Here is a 19,300-nt window from a genome sequence, read left to right on the forward strand (position 1 = left end):
TTCAATGGAGTAAAAGCAGTGATGTTGTAAATATGACTTTAGAGATTTTCCAAAGGTATTGACCTCAGTAATAGCTTTTATGTTTTCAGGAAGTTTGATATAAAGCTTAACTCCCAAGTACTTTTTTCGCACAGAGCCATGCTGATTTAGGTTATATGTAAGTTTCTGTTCTGTCTGGTAAAATGATCATGTATATCACGGTGTTTTTGCAGTCTGCAGTCCTTACCTATTACATTTATTTTAAAGAATAGAAAGGATTCCATAATGTATACACATGGTAATGGAGGAATACCAGATTTCTTAAACAGATGTTCACAAGAGTCTCTAGGCTAGCACGCAAACAAGATTCGAATGGTCCTTTTTTTGTAGTTCAAAAGTGCTATTAGCTGTTTTAGAGTTTCTGCAGAAACTGACCCCACATCTATGATGAGAATGAAGGTAAGCATGATATGCATTCATTACTGTTTTCTTACTACAGCATGATTTTAGTGAGGATACAAGGTAACATGTTTTGCTCAGTTCAGCATTGAGATATTCAATATGCATATTCCATTTTACATTGCTCTGCAGCCAAATTCCGAATAATTTGGCTTCAGTACTGTTACCAACTAGTCATTGATAGAGGCCAATGGGATAAACATGCCCTTCTTAGGGGAATTGTGGAATTTTAGTGAAATGGTTTTTTTACTGTTCATTACAAACTGATTATTCTGTCCCCAGTGTTAAGTTGTTTTGTGACCTTGATTACAGTTTGCTGTGAGTGTTTATTGCTGTCCCCTTTTAGTAGAAATGTGGTGTCATCTACAAATACGATTGTTTTATGTGCATCAACATCTAAGTTTAGATCATTTATGTACACAAGGAACAGAAGGGGTACACCACAGTTAATTTGTCTATAATCAGATAAGTGTTCAGATAAAGTTTTTTTTTCAATATTTGTGTGCTTGATGTACACTGTCTGGTTATGATTAGCCAGGAAGGAAATGATCCAGTTGCCTGACAGACCTCAAATACCATAGTTCATAGCTCTAAACAGAAGAATGGGCAATAGTGTGTGGTACCTGAGCAACAATGATATGAGTCTATGTATCAATTTCTCTCTTTGATCACATCCACACATATTGTTATACCTATAGTGAATACTTCATTGGAATGTTTGAATTTGTATCCAGTGAATGTGATTATACTGACTGTTTAATAATCTATGGTTGTTCTGTGCATCAGTTCAAAGTTAAATTTAGTTTCTGATTGTGACCACATATTTGTTTTATATAGCTCTCTACAGCATAATGAACTAGCATTAATTTCACATGAAGAAAAGTACTGCACTATCAGTTACTCATCGAAAAATTAACAGCAGATGCCAATTATGGCCATGATTGGGAATATATCTGAATGCAGTACAATAGTCTGAATTCATAAACATGTAGCAGTGAATAGTGTGTTGTTGTAAGAAACACAAATGACCTTCCACAAGAGCAGGTCAATGATAAAGGAAATTTCATGACATAAGCAACTCAGAATCTTGCATCCTTGGTAAAATCAAAATGTATCTTACTACACTGTGCCACTTGCCCCAAAAAGGAAATATTTAAAAATTAGTATGATTTTTGTTCCAGCAATTTATTAATGTGATCAAATTATTTAGTTAAAAGAACATAATGAGATCAGTGAGAAATATGTCAGTGAGAAAGCTTTCAGATGAGTAATGTTTCTGATTACTCTGTTTAGAATAAACAGCAATTTAAGGATTGGTGACTCCATAGATTGCTGTGTGCACAACGGCCATACGATAAATAAAATTAGAAGGAAGGTCAGCATTGGCCATAATTTTGATGATTTATTAACAGCAAAATCAATTTTCGATCACATAATGATCATCTTCAGTGCTTTGGTGTACAAATTAAAGCTCGAAGGCACTGGTGTCTATGAGCTTTCATTTGTTCACTAAAGCACTGAAGACAATCATTATGTGATCGAAAATCAATTTTGCTGTTAATAAATCATCAAAATTCTGGCCAATGCTGACCTTCCTTCTAATTTTAGCAATTTAAAGCATAGTCTGATATAATTAGATAGTCTTGGTGATAGTTGTATTGTTTAGGGAATAAGTGCCAGATTTCTGGGTTCAGTCTGTGACAATCGCCTGCTTATTTTTTTGTGGCTTGTCCTCAGTGTCAATGTACTGCATTGCTCTGCTGAAACATGGAGTTTGTAGCTTCAACAGTCCATGGGTGTACCCCTGGTCCATAGTGTCCAACGGGCACAATATTTCGGCGATCAGACAGGTCACCATTGTCAGGTGCACTGACGCACTGAACTCCTGAGGGCGGGTGGCCATCATAAATCCCCTTCCCTTTGAGGCATTCTCTCCACGGTCTGTGCCCGCGGCTGCACGTCAGCGGTCACTGAGAGGCTGGCATTGGCCTCAGTGATGGCATTGGTGTAACTGCCTCGTCTGCCATTGTCACTCATTCATTTTCTTTGCTGAGCCTCTTTTTTAATTAGACTCAGTGCTGGTTCCCATGCCTTGCTGAGGTTATAGCCGCATAGTCCATCCCTGGTATGAATTTTGATAGCCTCTCTAATGACACTGTCCCAGTATTTAGATGTCTGTGCCAAGACCCTTGTATGTTGGTAGTCCATTTCATGATTTTCAGACAAACAGTGCTCTGCGACTGCTGATTTGTTGGGGTACATAAGTCGAGTGTGCCTCTGATGTTCTCGGCAATGATGTTCGATGGTGTGCACTGTCTGTCCAATGTAAGTCTTCCCACACTCACAGGGAATCTGGTATATGCTGGCATTCTGCAAGCCGAGATCATCTTTGACAGTTCCCAATAATGCTCATGTTTTATTGGTCAGGCAAAAGACAGTTCCTACTTGGTGTTTCCTCAATATTCGTCCTATTTTCCCCAATAGTGCACCAGTATACGGTACATTGGTGGTGGCTATCTCTTCCTCCGTGACTTCATCCATCTCCACACACTGTACTGTAGAGGTGGGGCAGAGAGCACATCTGATCTGCCATTCCGAGTACCCGTTTTTCTGAAATACAGTGTCGGGGTGTTACAGTTCATGGAGCAGACTCTCTGCATCTGAAATTGTGTGTGCCCTGTGAACCAGTGTTTTTACTACCCCATTCCTCTGTGAAGGTTGGTGGCAGCTATTTGCATGCAAATAAGTGACGGATCTTACAGGAAGATCAACACTGACCCCATAAAGAAGGTGAAGAACAAGACTAGGGCTCTTCTCAAGTACGCGGATTTACCAGAGGGTATCGCCAAGAAATTGACACTTCAAGGACCTGTACCGCCAAGACTTCATGGACTCCCTAAAGTCCACAAACAAGGGGTGCTGTTACGCCCAATTGTCAGCAACATTAGGGCACCTACATATTTGATGGCCAAATACCTGGCAGAACTACTAAGCCCTTACGTGGGTAAATGCCCTCATGACGTTCAGAATTCTATGAATTTCATAAAATGTCTCGAGAACTTCAAGCTGAAAGACTCAGATATCCTGGTGAGTTTTGACATTGTCTTGTTATTCACCAGTGTGCCTCTTGGAGAGTCAGTTGAGCTCATTGCACAGAAATTTGATGAGAAGACGACTGACCATTTCAGGCACATTCTGACCTCCGTGTATTTTCTGTTTAATGGAGAATACTAAGAGCACACAGAAGGAGTCACAATGGAGAGCCCACTTTCACCTGTGGTCGTGAGTTTCTATATGGAGTATTTCAAGGAGGAAGCTTTGGCATCATCCAAACGGAAACCTACTTGTTTTCTACGTTATGTTAATGACACGTTTGTGATATGTAAGGGACAAGATCCTAGATTTCCTTACACACCTGAACTACATACATCCGAACATCAAATTCACTATGGAGACCAGAAAGAAGTTTCCATTCCTGGACATCATGATCAAAGAAGAGCAGATGGCACCCTGGGCCATGGGGTATACAGGAAGAAAGCGCACACCAACCTGTATTTGCATGCAAATAACTGCCACCACCCTTCGCAGGGGAATGGGGTAATAAAAACACTGGTGCACAGGGCGCGCACCATCTCGGACGCAGAGTGTCTGCCCCATGAGCTGGAACACCTCAAAACTGTATTTAGGGAAAATGGGTAGTCGGAATGGCAGGTCAGATGCACTCTCCACCCCACCTCTACAGTACAGTGTGTGGAGATGGAAGAAGTCAGAAGGAAGAGATAGCCACCACCTATATACCATATACTGGTGCACTATCAGGGAAAATAGGATGAATATTGAGGAAACACTGAGTATGAACTGTTTTTTACCCACACAATAAAACACGAGCATTATTGGAAAGTGTCAAAGACAATCTCGGTTTGCGGAAGGCCGGCATATACCAGATTCCCTGTAAGTGTGAGAAGACTTACATTGGACAGTCAGTGCGCACCATCAAAGATTGTTGCCGAGAACATCAGAGGCACACTCGACTTATGTAATCCAACAAGTCAGCAGTCACAGAGGACTCTTTATCTGAAAATCACGAAATGGACTACCAACATACCAGAGTCTTGGCACAGACATCGAAATACTGGGACAGCATCATTACAGAGGCTATAGAAATTCGCACCAGAGCCAGACTCATCAACAGAGACTGCGGCTATAACCTCAGCAAGGCATGGGAACCAGCACTGAATCTAATTAAAAAGAGGCTCAGCAAATTAAACGAACGAGTGACCATGGCAGATGAGGCAGTTACATCGACCTCAGGGACCTCAGGAGTTCAGTTCATCAGTGCACCTGATGATGGCAACATGTCAGGTCACTGAAACATTGTGCCTGTTGGACACTATGGACCAGCAGTACACCCGTGGACTGTTCAAGCAAGAAATATGCCGAGAGAAGTTGATGAATCACATGGAGTTGGTAATTTTGACACTGACTACTGTAAATAATGTAGCCGACAGGTGCACAGTTGTTTCGCAGTTGTTTATTTTCACTGTTCACAACACAGTTATATATGGCTAGTGGTCTATTGTTTAACTTTTGATAAGCCTCATTAATAGGTTGCAGGCGAACATTCACATACTGTTACAATAGTTTACTGTTGAACATCTATGAGCAGTAAAAGCCTAACCACACAGTTCACTGTTCTTATAGGATAATAAGGTATGTATGGAACAGACACTGTCATTATATTAACACATGGCATATTGGTGTAACACTTACTTCACGGTTAATTTTATGCATTGTTGATGATCCTTCTAAACACAGGTTTCTTGTCTGAAACTCGACCGTGGACTGACTGTCTCAGGACCAACAATCAGGCCCTTATATATCCTCACAATAATAGTCACTGAAACTACACATTGTTTGATGTTTAATTTACAGAAATTACAATTAAAACTTAACTAATTTGATTAACTGAATACATAAAAAAATTGGTACTTTTTAACAGTTTCTTCTACTACAAGAGTTACACCAAACTATTTGTTTATATTATGAAAGTAATAAATACAGTTACACAAGCAATGCTTTTGACAAAACTGGTAATTAATTTGGAATTAGTTAACATGTTTTCAAATACAGCCAAATAAATACTTAAAGAATGCTAGTGTTGCATCATCCAAAAGTTAATAATTATTATTGAATTTATATTTGTTTATAAGTCAACAGTTGAAATTAAGTTACAGAACAATTACTGATTTTGCCCTATAATGAAAGATATTAACTAGTAATAGACTAAATAAATTAGAATATCAATTACATGCATAAAACTAAGCACAAAATTAGATCTTGTGTTGTATTCTTTAAAACTGAGGGCCAACCTTTCTCTTTTATGAAAATGCAGATTATATTCATGTATGTTCATGATAATTAGTTAAAGGTGAAAAAATGAATTTCAGGAGGCAGATGGAAAAACAAGGGGGGAAGTAAAATCATCCCAGTTTGCTTCATTACAGCACCCCTCTCATTCAATTGACCAGATAGATATTGCAAATAGCTAACTGGGCAATTCAACAACCGTAAGTGATGCCAGGAATTGGTATTAACAATTTACACACAAAAGAATATTACATAACAAATCTTATCAAAACTACAGTATAAAAGGTTTTTCAAATTTATACTTCCTTGAACTGACCATACAAAAATCCCCATACTAAATATTTACATACAGTGTACTGTACAATGCCAAAAAATATCCACAAGTTGTACTTTTAACAAAAATTAAGCATCTTCATCATATGAGATGTCCTTTTTGGGTAAGTGAAGATTACATTCTAAGGTACGTATCACTTGATACAAGTCCTGTCTTGCTTAAAATAATAAACCTTCATGTGTTTCAATTAGTTAAATTACACTGCACATTGCAGTTCACTTTTTAGACAGAAAATTTCCCTTGTGCAGTGTTCAGTATTTTTCACAAGCACTTTCACTCTTTTAATGGGCTTTTATACATTTTCTCACCAAGTTGTCCATGGCTTCAACAAGTCCAAGTGACAGTTATAAGGAAATGCACTGTGATCAGTTCCTTTTAATGTGGCTCTCATCTGCTGCAGTACATGGAAAAAATTAGAAAAAATACCCTACTTTAGCACACTTACTTTTACTTCTAGTGCAAGTCTGGGGAATAAATGTGTAACACTAATGGCAAATGATAGTCATTACATCATAAATAACTACATTACATAGTTCGCATAACATTACAATAATTAGCACTAAATTTGACTGTAGTACAACATGTGTGTCCTAAAAATGTTTTTTTAATTTAAGTGTGCACTACACCACAAAACATTACTTTAAGTCATAACTGTCTGACACTGGTTAAACTTGAAAGCCTTGGGTCTCTTTCCCATTTGCCAAATTTCACCTTAGTGTCTAAAATATGTACATTACTCCTTGCAAAAACTCAAGATCCAGATAATTAAATCATCATAAAATCACCAAATGTTACAAAATAGTTGACCTGTCAGAATATTAACATCAGTTTAGCACCACAGCTATCAGTTAATCAGCAAACTTAATGTTCTTTGTTCCAGTATTACCACTTTCTTAACTCCTTCATTATCTAATAAATAAACACCTACTCTGCTTATTTAATGCATGATTGATTCTACCGAAAAACACTCCGCAGTAACAGATCCTTATGCTAAGGCAAACTTAACTCTCACTACAATTCACTTTATTTCATCAAATTGCTTAATATTCTAGTCTAAAGGGCTACTCTTTCCACGCACATTGCTCCAGGCAATTATGTTTCAAGTTGTAATTCCTTCATGTTAGAAAAGGCTGTACAATGACACACTTATATACATAGATAGTTATCTCAGTATTCTGACTGCACTGAACACAAACACTTCTATTATACCATAATTAATATTAAGACATAGTATCCAAGATGATTTTACTGCATTCTCTGCTGCTACACCAAATTATACTAACTTCACACATGAGCTGATTACTTCAGATGTTAATTATAGTCCACATATGCTGACACCTTTCACTGTTACCAATTTACTTTCTTCCATCCTCTTATGATTTAATTACTTGTAACTAACACAACATACTATATTACACACAACACTGGAGAGACTTTTTGTAGCCTATCCCTATACTAAAGTGTCCTACTGTAAAAAATCACATAAAAGTCCAAGTAGCATGCCTCTGATTCACTTGTAAACTACAAATAGGATAGGAGAAGAGTTTTACTGTCTCAGGAAACATGAAAAATGAGACTGACACATGGGGTAAGCATTATTGCCACATAATGAATCCAACACAGAATGTTGAGCCACCTACTTGCTAAGTGCACAAGAAATTAGTCTCAAATGTTACATCAATTCTGAGATTTTGAATCACCAACAAATTGCACTCCAAAAATTGTCCCGCCAGTTTCACAGTTAATAGTACCTCTCATTTCACACTCTGATAGCTTACAAGTAGCACCAATAATTTTTATTCCAGACACATGCATCATTACTATACACTCTGTGTTCTTAATAGATTCAAAATTATCTTGTGTAATGTCATTCAAATCACTACCATTGTCCAGTAAACACTTAACATGTATACCTTTTACACTTGCTGTTATTACAGGGTGCCACATTTCCTTTTTATGTATCATGTGATCTTATTCACACAACAAATCCTCGTTAATCTTTTCCCTGAAAAAACTATCATCCTCTAAACAAAATGATTATCAGACCCACTGTCACTATCTCTACGCTTTAGATTATGTACTTCTTTCACCTTTTTCTCTATTTTGGCCAATTTTGAATCTATATTTTCATTTACATTTTCCAGTTTTTCCTCTACCACTATTGCACACTTGGTTTCTACCTTTTTTTCTAATTCATTTCTAATCTGATTAATTTGGTTCTCAAGTTTAACCCTACCTTCACCACATTGTGTTTTCGGAAACCTACACCTTCCTACCATTGTCATCAAAAAGCTTCTTTCTCTCTTCTACACTTTTACTACTCATTAATTTTAATTTTGCATTAGTATTATCACAATCTTTAACTACTGCCTCAAACTTTTTATTTAATTCTGAAAGATTAGAGCTGACTACCTTAATCTCCTTTTTAATTTCTTCCTTCAATTCATCCTTTAAGCTAACCAGTTCTAATACTATAAGTTTTATTTTCCACCTTCTTTCATACACTTACTACTTATAATTTGCCTTAACATTGCTTCCAATTTTCCATCTGCCATAAACTGTTACCCTTGCTGATTTTCACTGCTAGATTCCTCCTCCTTAACCTTAATGATTTCATCCACTTCAGTACTGTTTTTGTCCATTTTGCTCACATCACCACACAACATAGATTACACTTTTATCATTTCATCTACAATAGGACTTTGGTCCCGATTATTCAAAGTTACATTCATGTCTGGTTTATAAGCACTATCGTCTACTGAACCAGACCCCTGTTGTGCCTTGTCTCCCATCACACTGTCTCGTTCATTAAGGCCACTCATTATGTATCACTTAATATGAAATGGCTTTTGCTATGAAATTAGTTTCTTTTTTAATCACTTGTCTGCTGCTTGCTGTTACTGCTGCTGCAGCACTTGTCATCCCGATTTATCATCTGCTGTAAGTTATAATTTTTTTGCCGAGGCATCTTGTTTATCTCTGTCCGTTATGTCCACCTGCACGCTGCTTGGTTGCTCCTGTACGCAATGGCTGCTTCCATAGAACCGCTTGCTGATTGGCTGCTCCCCTACTTTGGCCATGAAACCCCAGGGCCAATTGGCTGTTGCACCTCCTCCATTTAAAACTATACTGCAAACTGTCCAAGTTCACATTTCACTGTCAAAGTTTGTGAGTCCTAATTTATTGTGCCCATGTACAATAGTCCTCACATTGGGGCAACAAATGTGATGATCACTTTATTTTGTTTCATTGATTGTCCTCAGTGTCGACTTGCTGCGTTGCTGCACTGGCTGAAAAATGGGGTTTGTAATTTCAACACTGACTACTGTAAATAACCTAGCTGACAGGGGCTCAGTTGAATTTCATACTTGTTTACTTTCATTGTTCACAACACCCCCCCCCCATATACACAGTTACAAATAGCCAGTGCTCTATTGTTCAACTTTAGATAAGCCTCATTAATAGGTTGCAGGCGAACATCCACATACTGCTACAACAGTTTACTGTTGAACATCCACAAACAGTAAAATCTTAACCACGCAGTTCACTGTTCACAGTAATAAGGTACTTATGGAACACACACTGTCATTGCTTTAACACATGGTATATTGGTGTAAGACTTACTTCATGGTTAAGTTGATGCATTGTTGTTGATCTAACCAACATAGGTTTTTTGTCTGAAACTCGGCCATGGACTGACTGTCTCAGTACCAAAAATCCGTGTTGGGGATGTGTGAACAAACATTTTCCATTATGCATAGTGGCACACAAGATATGATGTGCAGAGTGCATTAGACTCTGTGGAATACACATGTTCCATGTTTGTTCATGGGCAACGTAGTATATTTCCATAGCCAAATGTTTTATTATGTGTTGCGCAAATAAAGCAAAAATTTGTTTTGTCCCTTAAATAGTTGTTACTTGCCATTTAGCTGTGTTAATCTGCATAAACTACAACAATCGGGCCCATATATATCCTCACAATAATAGTCACTGAAACTACAAATTGTTTGATGTTTAACTTACACAATTACAATTAAAACTTAACTCTTTTGATGAACTGAATACATTGAAAAACTGGTACTTTTTAACAGTTTCTTCTACTACAAGAGTTTAAATTATGTAATTAACAAATATAGTTATGCAGACAACACTTTTGACAAAACTGTTAATTGCTTTGGAATTAATTAAGGGCTGGCTTTGCTAACACGTTTTTGAATATAGCCAAATAAATACTTAAAGAAGGCTTGTGTTTTGTCTTCCAAAAGTTAATAATTATTATAGAATTTATATTTGTTTATAAGTCAACAAGATTGATTAAGTTAAGAAAAAATTACTGATTTCACCGTGTAATTAAAGATATTAACTAGGAATAGACAAAATAAATTAGAAAATCAATTACACACATAAAACTAAGCACAAAATTAGATCTCATGTTATTTTCTTTAAAACTTAGGGCCAACCCCTCTCTTTTATGAAAAAGCAGATTATATTACATGTATGTTAATGGTAATTAGTTAAAAGTAAAAAAAAAAAAAACAAATTTAAGGAGGCAGATTGCAAAACAAGAGGAGAAGTAAAATTATCTCCACTTGCTTTGTCACAAGTTCTCAGGCAGTTGGCTCTCAGCTGTGTTGTGAAGCAGGCATGTGCGGGGCTCTTTGTGGCACTGAATGAGCAGGCCATTGTTTATTTGTGTGGGTAGTGGTACTGTAGTGTAAACAAATCACCTTGAATGACGATGGTGCTTCCATACATAAACAAAGGCCACAATAAAATTAATGTTCCATTCCCAGTATGCACAATCTAAGGCATACAAAGTAGAGCATTTCCTGCATGAAGTAATGCATTTTGATCCACAGGAACCCCTTGACATACATCTTTCAATCATCTCCAGCACAGTTTACCTGAAATTTGTCAGTGAAGCAATGTGTGAATGGCTTATTTCCTCATTCTACCAATGGATATCATTTCCTCCACTTGGACAGCTATGTGCCTGTAGGGAGTATCGACCATGCAGACCTCAGAGTTTGGAACATATGAATCTTCAAGCTACCATTAGAACTTCCAGCCATGCTTGTTTTAGACACCTTGTGGTCTTATGGGGAAATGCTAAGTCACGATAGAAGAAAAGTGATACATGTTCAAGACATGTTCTGAACAGAGTGCATCAGGTGTGAATTGAACTGTGAAAACACATCCCATCATACATGGCGTTGGTGGCTGTTGAGTGATAGTCATTTATGACGGTCAACAAGGACTTGTTAAGGTCATAGACAGGAAGGGCATGTTTGCTCTGAAAGCCTGGAGTAACACCTTGTCCAGATACTATGTGCAGACACAATGCTTACATTGCAACCACTGATACTGACTATTACATAAATTAAGGCAGCGAGGAACATGACGGACATGGATATTGTTCCATTCCAGTTACCAACCCTCGTGGGCCAAGTTTCCCCACTCATGATGACACGGCCTGAATCGGTGCCATTGACATGCTCAGCAGTGGTAACCAGGTGTGCACTTGCATCTGGAAGAGGAAGGAGAGCACTTGAAGGTTGATTAAAGCTCAGATACAGATCATGATCCACAGAATGCAGACGTGTTCCTGCATGCGAAAGCCATTCAAACAATGAAAGAAGAGGAGGCTTTCCACAGGAAATGCTTTCCCAAATGGCGACACATCACAGGAAGAGGAAGACAATCCCTTTGCAGCTTAAGCTGAAGACCTCACTCTAATGACACTCAAACCACTGATGAGCCCACTGGAAAATTTTGTGGCTAAGATCATCTGTCACCTAATGTACCATGCATCCAGGTTGGTGATTGGGTGTCTGAGATGGAGGTGGAAAGAATGTCAGAATTGAGTGACATCTTGTCTCAAGCAAACAATATGTTGCAGGAGACAGAGACAGTCAGATAGATGATGTGGAGCTTACTGCCTTAAACAAGTGCAGGATATATCATTGTACTATCCAATGAACCAGGTTTATCAGATAGATACAGTGAACGTCAAAGGCAATAGTTCTGCGTTGAAGGACATGATCGGGTGGCAGACATTGATATCATGTTTTTCCAAGAGGTACTGCCTGATCTGCACCTGCAAGTTTATGGATACATGTCTTGTGCCAAACCAACCACCAACGATGTTGGTTGTGGTACAGCCGTACTACTACACGATGGTGGATAGCACAGAAGCAACACATATTCAGTATTTGCCATTAGGGCGAGGCGTTGCACTCACCATTGGGGCAGTCCACCTTCTGAATCTGTGTGCCTCATCTGGTACTGCAAAGTGTTAAGAGCAAGTGATCTATTACTCTACTGAGGTAGCGCCATTGTTTCAAGGCGCTACAGAACACTTAATGGTGGGCAGCGACTCTAACAGCATCTTATGCCCTGAGGATATGACCCCTCGCCATGTCTCAAATACGGCCATTCATGCGATGGTCAGGGACCTCACTTTTCATGATACATGGTCAATAATCCATGGTGACCGGTGCCAATATACACACTTCACCAGCCAATGGGCCAGCAAGTTGGACAGGATTTAAGTTTCCCGTGGTCTTTGGGCAGCGACTGTTGACGCCGAGCTGTGGCCCACTGCATTCACTGACCATCGTGCTTTCATCTGCTCCATGAGTCTGCTATGACAACAGGAGAGCTGTCCTCGAAGACTCTTAATGTCAACATTCTTCAGGAAGAGGTTTGCCGTCTAGCCGTCACTGATACCTGGCACAAACGTGAACGTTGACATCGTACCTATGACTCTTTGATACAATGGTGGACACTGCACCAAACCAACTATTTGCTTCATTCTCATGGCATATGGGTGTGACAGGATGTTTTGGCATTGATTGACCTCTGAGTTTTACTACATGGTTTTGAGGGCACTAATGTCGCAACGAACTTCCCCAGAGTGCCAAATGGCCATCCACTGGACACAGGCACAGCTTCTGCAGATCACGGTTATCAGACTGGAAGGCATGCAGGTTCAAGCAAGATGGCAAGATTCCACTGCAGAAGAATGTGCTTCCCTTTATCATCAGAGAACAGATACGTCTCAGACGCAACTCATGATGGCGCTTTCTGCAGCAGATGGGCAACATACTAACAGCCACTACCATCCCCTGCGTTCTCACGTGGTATTACTGCACACTCTATCTGGCAGGTCAATGGTCTGACAACAACATGCTGCACATCCTACCAGCTTTGAGTACATGCAAGGAGATGACACATTCTTGGAGACCGTCATGCTGGCAGAAATGCACATGGCCCTGTTGCAGGGCATGAGAATCAGTTCCCCTGGACCTGATGGTCTTCTGCTTGAATTTTATGCACCTTTTCTGAAATGATGGGGGAAGTTTGATGGCAGATGTGTTGTGAACTCCTAGATCTAGACTTCCGCATCTCTCCTCCCTCCCAAATTTTAGGAGGGCATGGTAATCCTTGTGCCAAAACCAAATGTTGGGCAGGGGGGGAGGGGGGGGTGCAGAGGAGAAGACTGCTGGCCATTGACATTAGTGAATTCGGATTACAAGCTGATCGCGTGCATCTTTGTGCTTTCCTCCCACACTACAGTAAAGGACGCCATTTACAATGACCAAACGTGTCTGGTACATGACAGCAATATACACACTGTGTTAAACTCTTACACAGGTGTGATGTTGCTCATGTCGTCTTCATGTCACTTTTGGCAGTTGATATAGACCATGCATTTGACCAAACTGAGCATGATTTCTTGCATTCTGTCTAAGAAAAATGGGTCTGTTTTCCATATCAGCAACTGTGGTTCTCTGTCTCATCCATCAGGCCACTTCCACTGTCTTAGTCAACGCGTACAGATCACCACCAGTCACTATTGAGCATTCAGTGCAACAAGCCTGCCCTATGTCAGCCTTTATTTTTACTGTCACCCTCAAGCCTTCACTTCATGGACTACAGCAGCATTCGGAGGGTATTTGCTTCTGTGGTGTGCATTTTAAATGATGTGCCTACATGAACAATTTACTTTTCTTGGCGAGTTTGGTAGAAGATATATGTATGGTGATCACATGGCTTCAGTGCTATGGTGAGGTGGCCAGGAGCTGTATCTACCTGCAGAAATCACATTACATGGATGTGGGTAGAGGACTGAATATCAGTACATCATTGCCCATTAACACGGCCCTGGCGATGAAATGTTTGGGAGTGGCCTTCCATGGGAGTGTGGGGCTCACAGCAGCAGCTACATATTGCAGGCTATGTGATATGATCAACACACAAGTTCATCTCCATACTTTTTTTTGAACACTTGACTTGGTCATATGGGTACATTTTGCCAAAGTCTACCTCAGCCCAAAAGTTAATCATTACACATACTTCTCCCAATATCCTTTATGTTGGCTGCCAAGTTCCAGGTGGCCTCTAGTCATCTTGTCAGCAGTGGAAGGGTGTTCAAGACATGTCACATGATACTGATGTTGCCCTCACATATGGGTGGCATTGTAAAGGTATACATGCAAATTAGAGGGTTCACTCTCTTTCTGCAGATGATGCATCACCTGCATGCTTCAGACAAGGACACCCTCACTGGTTCACTGATTGAGGAGGTGGCAGTTCAATCCCTCTACCCAGCAATTCCTGTTGGATATAATGCACCACCATTGTGTCACATTTGCACCTATCTGGCATGGGTTATGTTGGATGTCCTGCCGACCATGTGGGCACCTGGACCAAGGATTTCTACCGATACTGTCAATGGACACTGCCTGCTAATGTGATTGAACGGTGACATCTGGTGGCTGGCTGGCTGGAAGAAAGTCTGGAGTAACATGCACTCACCTTTCCTTCCCTCTGCAGTGAGGGACCTGTGGTATTTTATAACTACTGGAATATTCCTCAACTGACAATGTTTATACACCATACATCTTGCTGAGGGCCCTCTCTGCACAGATACGTTCCTCACACATACCATGTTTGCACTGCTACGATGGATGCTCCAGTCCATAGAACCAACTGAACTGATATATCCCAACATCACTTACTACCTCACTATTTGTCATAACACCATGGTGTAGGTTAGAGGTACAGCGTATTTATAGTTTTTTAATGCATAGTTGTTAGATTTTTGGTGCTATTTAATGAGCAATTTCACTGTTTTATGGTACTAGGCACTGTATGCTTCGCTGTTTGTGAATTAATTGGGGTCATTGTTAATGCACCCTCCAGACTATTGGGATGTACCAGGTGTGAGAAGGAATTGAAGATATAGTGTACAATAGACTCCAAGTTCCCATCTCTGGCTGCAATCCTTCTTTCCATCAGTCCTTATACCAGTTTCAAACTGCACAATCCATAGCCCTCAACCACCTAATCCTTCACCTATACATCAACTCGGCCAATCAACACACCCGTCAACTCCTATCCCAAATCAAACTCCTCAATCTTTCCTCTCCCACATCCACACCGACTGTTCATAGCATCCTCCTACAGGCCAACTGCAAATTAGAACAAGGTGCCACCCTCCACCTCAAAAAACTATCCAATCTCCTGGTTTCCCACCTCCGGAAAGGCAACTCACCCACCCTCCACAATCTTTCCAACAAACCTCAACCTCCTCTCATTGCACACAAACCCAGTCTCTCCCAACTACTCAATCTCCCACTTCCAGCTCCACTCCCCCCCCCCCCCCCCCCCAACACCTCAAAATTCTAGTCAACACAATCTGGAACCACAACACCCCAATTCAGTAGTTAACCTTTCCTTCAAACATCTCTCCCGATCCGAAACTTCTGTCCTATCCAAAGGCCTCACCTTCAGCCCCACTGCCAGATTCAACCAAACTGCCCTTGTCAAAGATTTACTGTCCTACACTCGTAGTCTCTGCTGGAAATATCACTTTGCCATGAAGAAAAATAATCCTGATCCCACTCCTAATGATCCAACTCCCCAAGACACTATCCAAATTGAACCCTGCCTGGAACAGATCCGTCCTCCATCACAGCGGGACCCACCTCCTCTTCCTCAATATCACCCTCTCCAAACCTTCCAGGAATTTCTCACTTCCAGCCTTGCCTCTCAATCTTTCTTGAAAAACCTCAATCCTACTTCCAACATCACCACAGCCAAAGCCCAGGCTATCCGTGATCTGAAAGCTGACTGATCCATCATCATTCTTCCGGCTAACAAGGGTTCCAGACCATGGTACTTGATCATTGGGAGTAAGTGGCTGAGGGACTGTGTCAGCTCTCAGACAACTCCACATACAAAATTTGCCAAGGTAATCCCATTCCTGATGTCCAGGCAGAGCTTCAAGGAATCCTCAGAACCTTAGGCCCCCTATAAAACCTTTCACCTGACTCCATCAAACTCCTGACCCCACCAACACCTCGCACTCCTACCTTCTACCTACTTCCTAAAATTCACAAACCCAAACATCCGGGCCGCCCCATTGTAGCTAGTTACCAAGCCCCCACAGAACGTATCTCTGCCTACGTAGATCAACACCTTCAACCCATTACATGCATTCTCCCATCCTTCATCAAAGACACCAACCACTTTCTCGAATGCCTGGAATCCTTACCCAGTCTGTTACCCCCGGAAACCATCCTTGTAACCATTGATGCCACTTCCCTATACACAAATTTCCCACACATTCAGGGCCATGCTGCAATGGAGCACTTCCTTTCACGCCAATCACATGCCATCCTACCTAAAACCTCTTTCCTCATCACCTTAGCCAGCTTCATCCTGACCCACAACTTCTTCACTTTTGAAGGCCAGACATACCAACAATTAAAGGGAACAGCCATGGGTACCACGATGGCCCCCTCGTATACCAACCTATTTATGGGTTGCTTAGAGGAAGCCTTCTTGGTTACCCAAGCCTGTCAACCCAAAGTTTGGTAAAGATTTATTGATGACATCATCATGAACTGGACTCACAGTGACAAACAACTCCAGAATTTCCTCTCCAACCTCAATTCCTTTGATTCCATCTGAATCACCTGGTCCTACTCCAAAACCCATGCCACTTTCCTTGACGTTGACCTCCATCTGCCCATTGGCCATCTTCACACATCCGTCCACATCAAACCCACCAACAAGCAACAGTACCTCCATTATGACAGCTGCCACCCATTCCATATCAAACAGTCCCTTCCCTACAGCCTAGGCCTTCCTGGCAAACGAATCTGCTCCAGTCCTGAATCCCTAAACCATTACACCAACAACCTGAAAACAGCTTTCACATCCCCCAACTACCCTCCCGACCTGGTACAGAAGCAAATAACCAGAGCCACTTCCTCATCCCCTCAAACCCAGAACCTCTCACAGAAGAACCCCAAAAGTGCCCCACTTGTGACAGGATACTTCCCCGGACTGGATCAGACTCTGAATGTGGCTCTCCAGCAGGGATACAACTTCCTAAAATCCTGTCCCGAAATGAGATCCATCCTTCATGAAATCCTCTGCACTCCACCAAGAGTGTCTTTCCGCAATCCACCTAACCTTCATAACCTCATGGTTCATCCCTATGAAATCCCCAAACCACCTTCCCTACCCTCTGGCTCCTACCCTTGTAACTGCCCCTGGTGTGAAACCTGTCCTATGCACCCTCCCACCACCACCTACTCCAGTCCTGTAACCCGGAACGTGTACACGATCAAAGGCAGGGCCACATGTGAAAGCACACACATGATTTACCAACTGACCTGCCTACACTGTGACGCTTTCTATGTGGGAATGACCAGCAACAAACTGTCCATTCGCATGAATGGACACAGGCAGACAGTGTTTGTTGGTAATGAGGATCACCTTGAGGCTAAATATGCCTTGGTGCATGGCCAGCACATCTTGGCACAGTGTTACACCATTCGGGTTATCTGGATACTCCCCACCAACACCAACCTATCCGAACTCCGGAGATTGGAACTTGCCCTTCAATATATCCTCTCTTCTCATTATTCACCAGGCTTCAATCTCCACTAATTTCAAGTTGCTGCCACTCATACCTCACCTGTCATTCAACATCATCTTTGCCTCTGCACTTCCGCCTCGACCGACATCTCTGCCCAAACTCTTTGCCTTTAAATATGTCTGCTTGTGTCTGTATATGTATGGATGTGTGTGTGTGTGTGTGTGTGTGTGAGCGAGTATATACCTATCCTTTTTTCCCCCTAAGGTAAGTCCTTCTGCTCCCGGGATTGGAATGACTCCTTACCCTCTCACTTAAAACCCACATCCTGTCATCTTTCCTTCCCTCTTTCCTTACGAAGCAACTGCCGGTTGCGAAAGCTCGTAATTTTGTGTGTGTGTTTGTGTGTTTTTTTTATTGTGCCTGTCTACCGGCGCTTTCCCGCTTGGTAATTCTTTCAATAAAAAGGAGGGAGTGTAAGTGAGAGAGTGCAAATTCAAAGGTTCTGGGTTTAATCCTTGGGTAGTACCAAAATTTTTGTTTCATTTACCACTTCTTTCACCTCTTTCAATCAATATCTCTGTGATAAATGCCAAGTTACAGCATAGTTCACACTTATAACTGGGTCATTGGTGCCAACATGAGCCATAACTTAACATGAAGGCATCCTGGACTCTCAACAGCCACAGGCAAGTCCTCTTCCGCACCCGGGATGAGGCCCCCTAGTAGACATGCAAAGTGGCTGTTGGTTTTATTTCCAGTCTGGTGCCCTATTTCTTTAAGGACCTCCATAATGCACCTAATATTGTAGCTCCCAAGAATTAACAAACCCATCCCTAGTGACTTCTAACTGGGTAGGTAAATCAGTTCAAAAGATGGAGGACGGCAAGACATAACATGAAATAGGACTACGTGAAGTAAATCATTGTGGTGTCATAGTCAACAGTCTAGACAGTTATAACTGTAACTCAGAAAAACAAAAATTTCTCAACCAAAGTGTGAGGAATATCTTCACAGGTAGTATGTTGTGGTAACATGAACTACCGTTACCCTTGAATATGCTAGTTTCTTTATTTAATATAACTGATTAAAATTAAATTTTGTTTCAGATATACAGAGGAGAGGCAATGTAGCATCCAAATCATTGGAACTTTTTTGTCTACTGGCATGCAGTGATGTAGTGTTAGTCACATGATCATTGTTTCTAGTAGCTTGCATTGAACTTAAGAAGTTTGGTACTGCATATCCATGTCTGAAAGGCAACA

Source organism: Schistocerca gregaria, chromosome 7, assembly GCF_023897955.1.
Source record: "Schistocerca gregaria isolate iqSchGreg1 chromosome 7, iqSchGreg1.2, whole genome shotgun sequence".
NCBI classification, from domain to species: domain Eukaryota; kingdom Metazoa; phylum Arthropoda; class Insecta; order Orthoptera; family Acrididae; genus Schistocerca; species Schistocerca gregaria.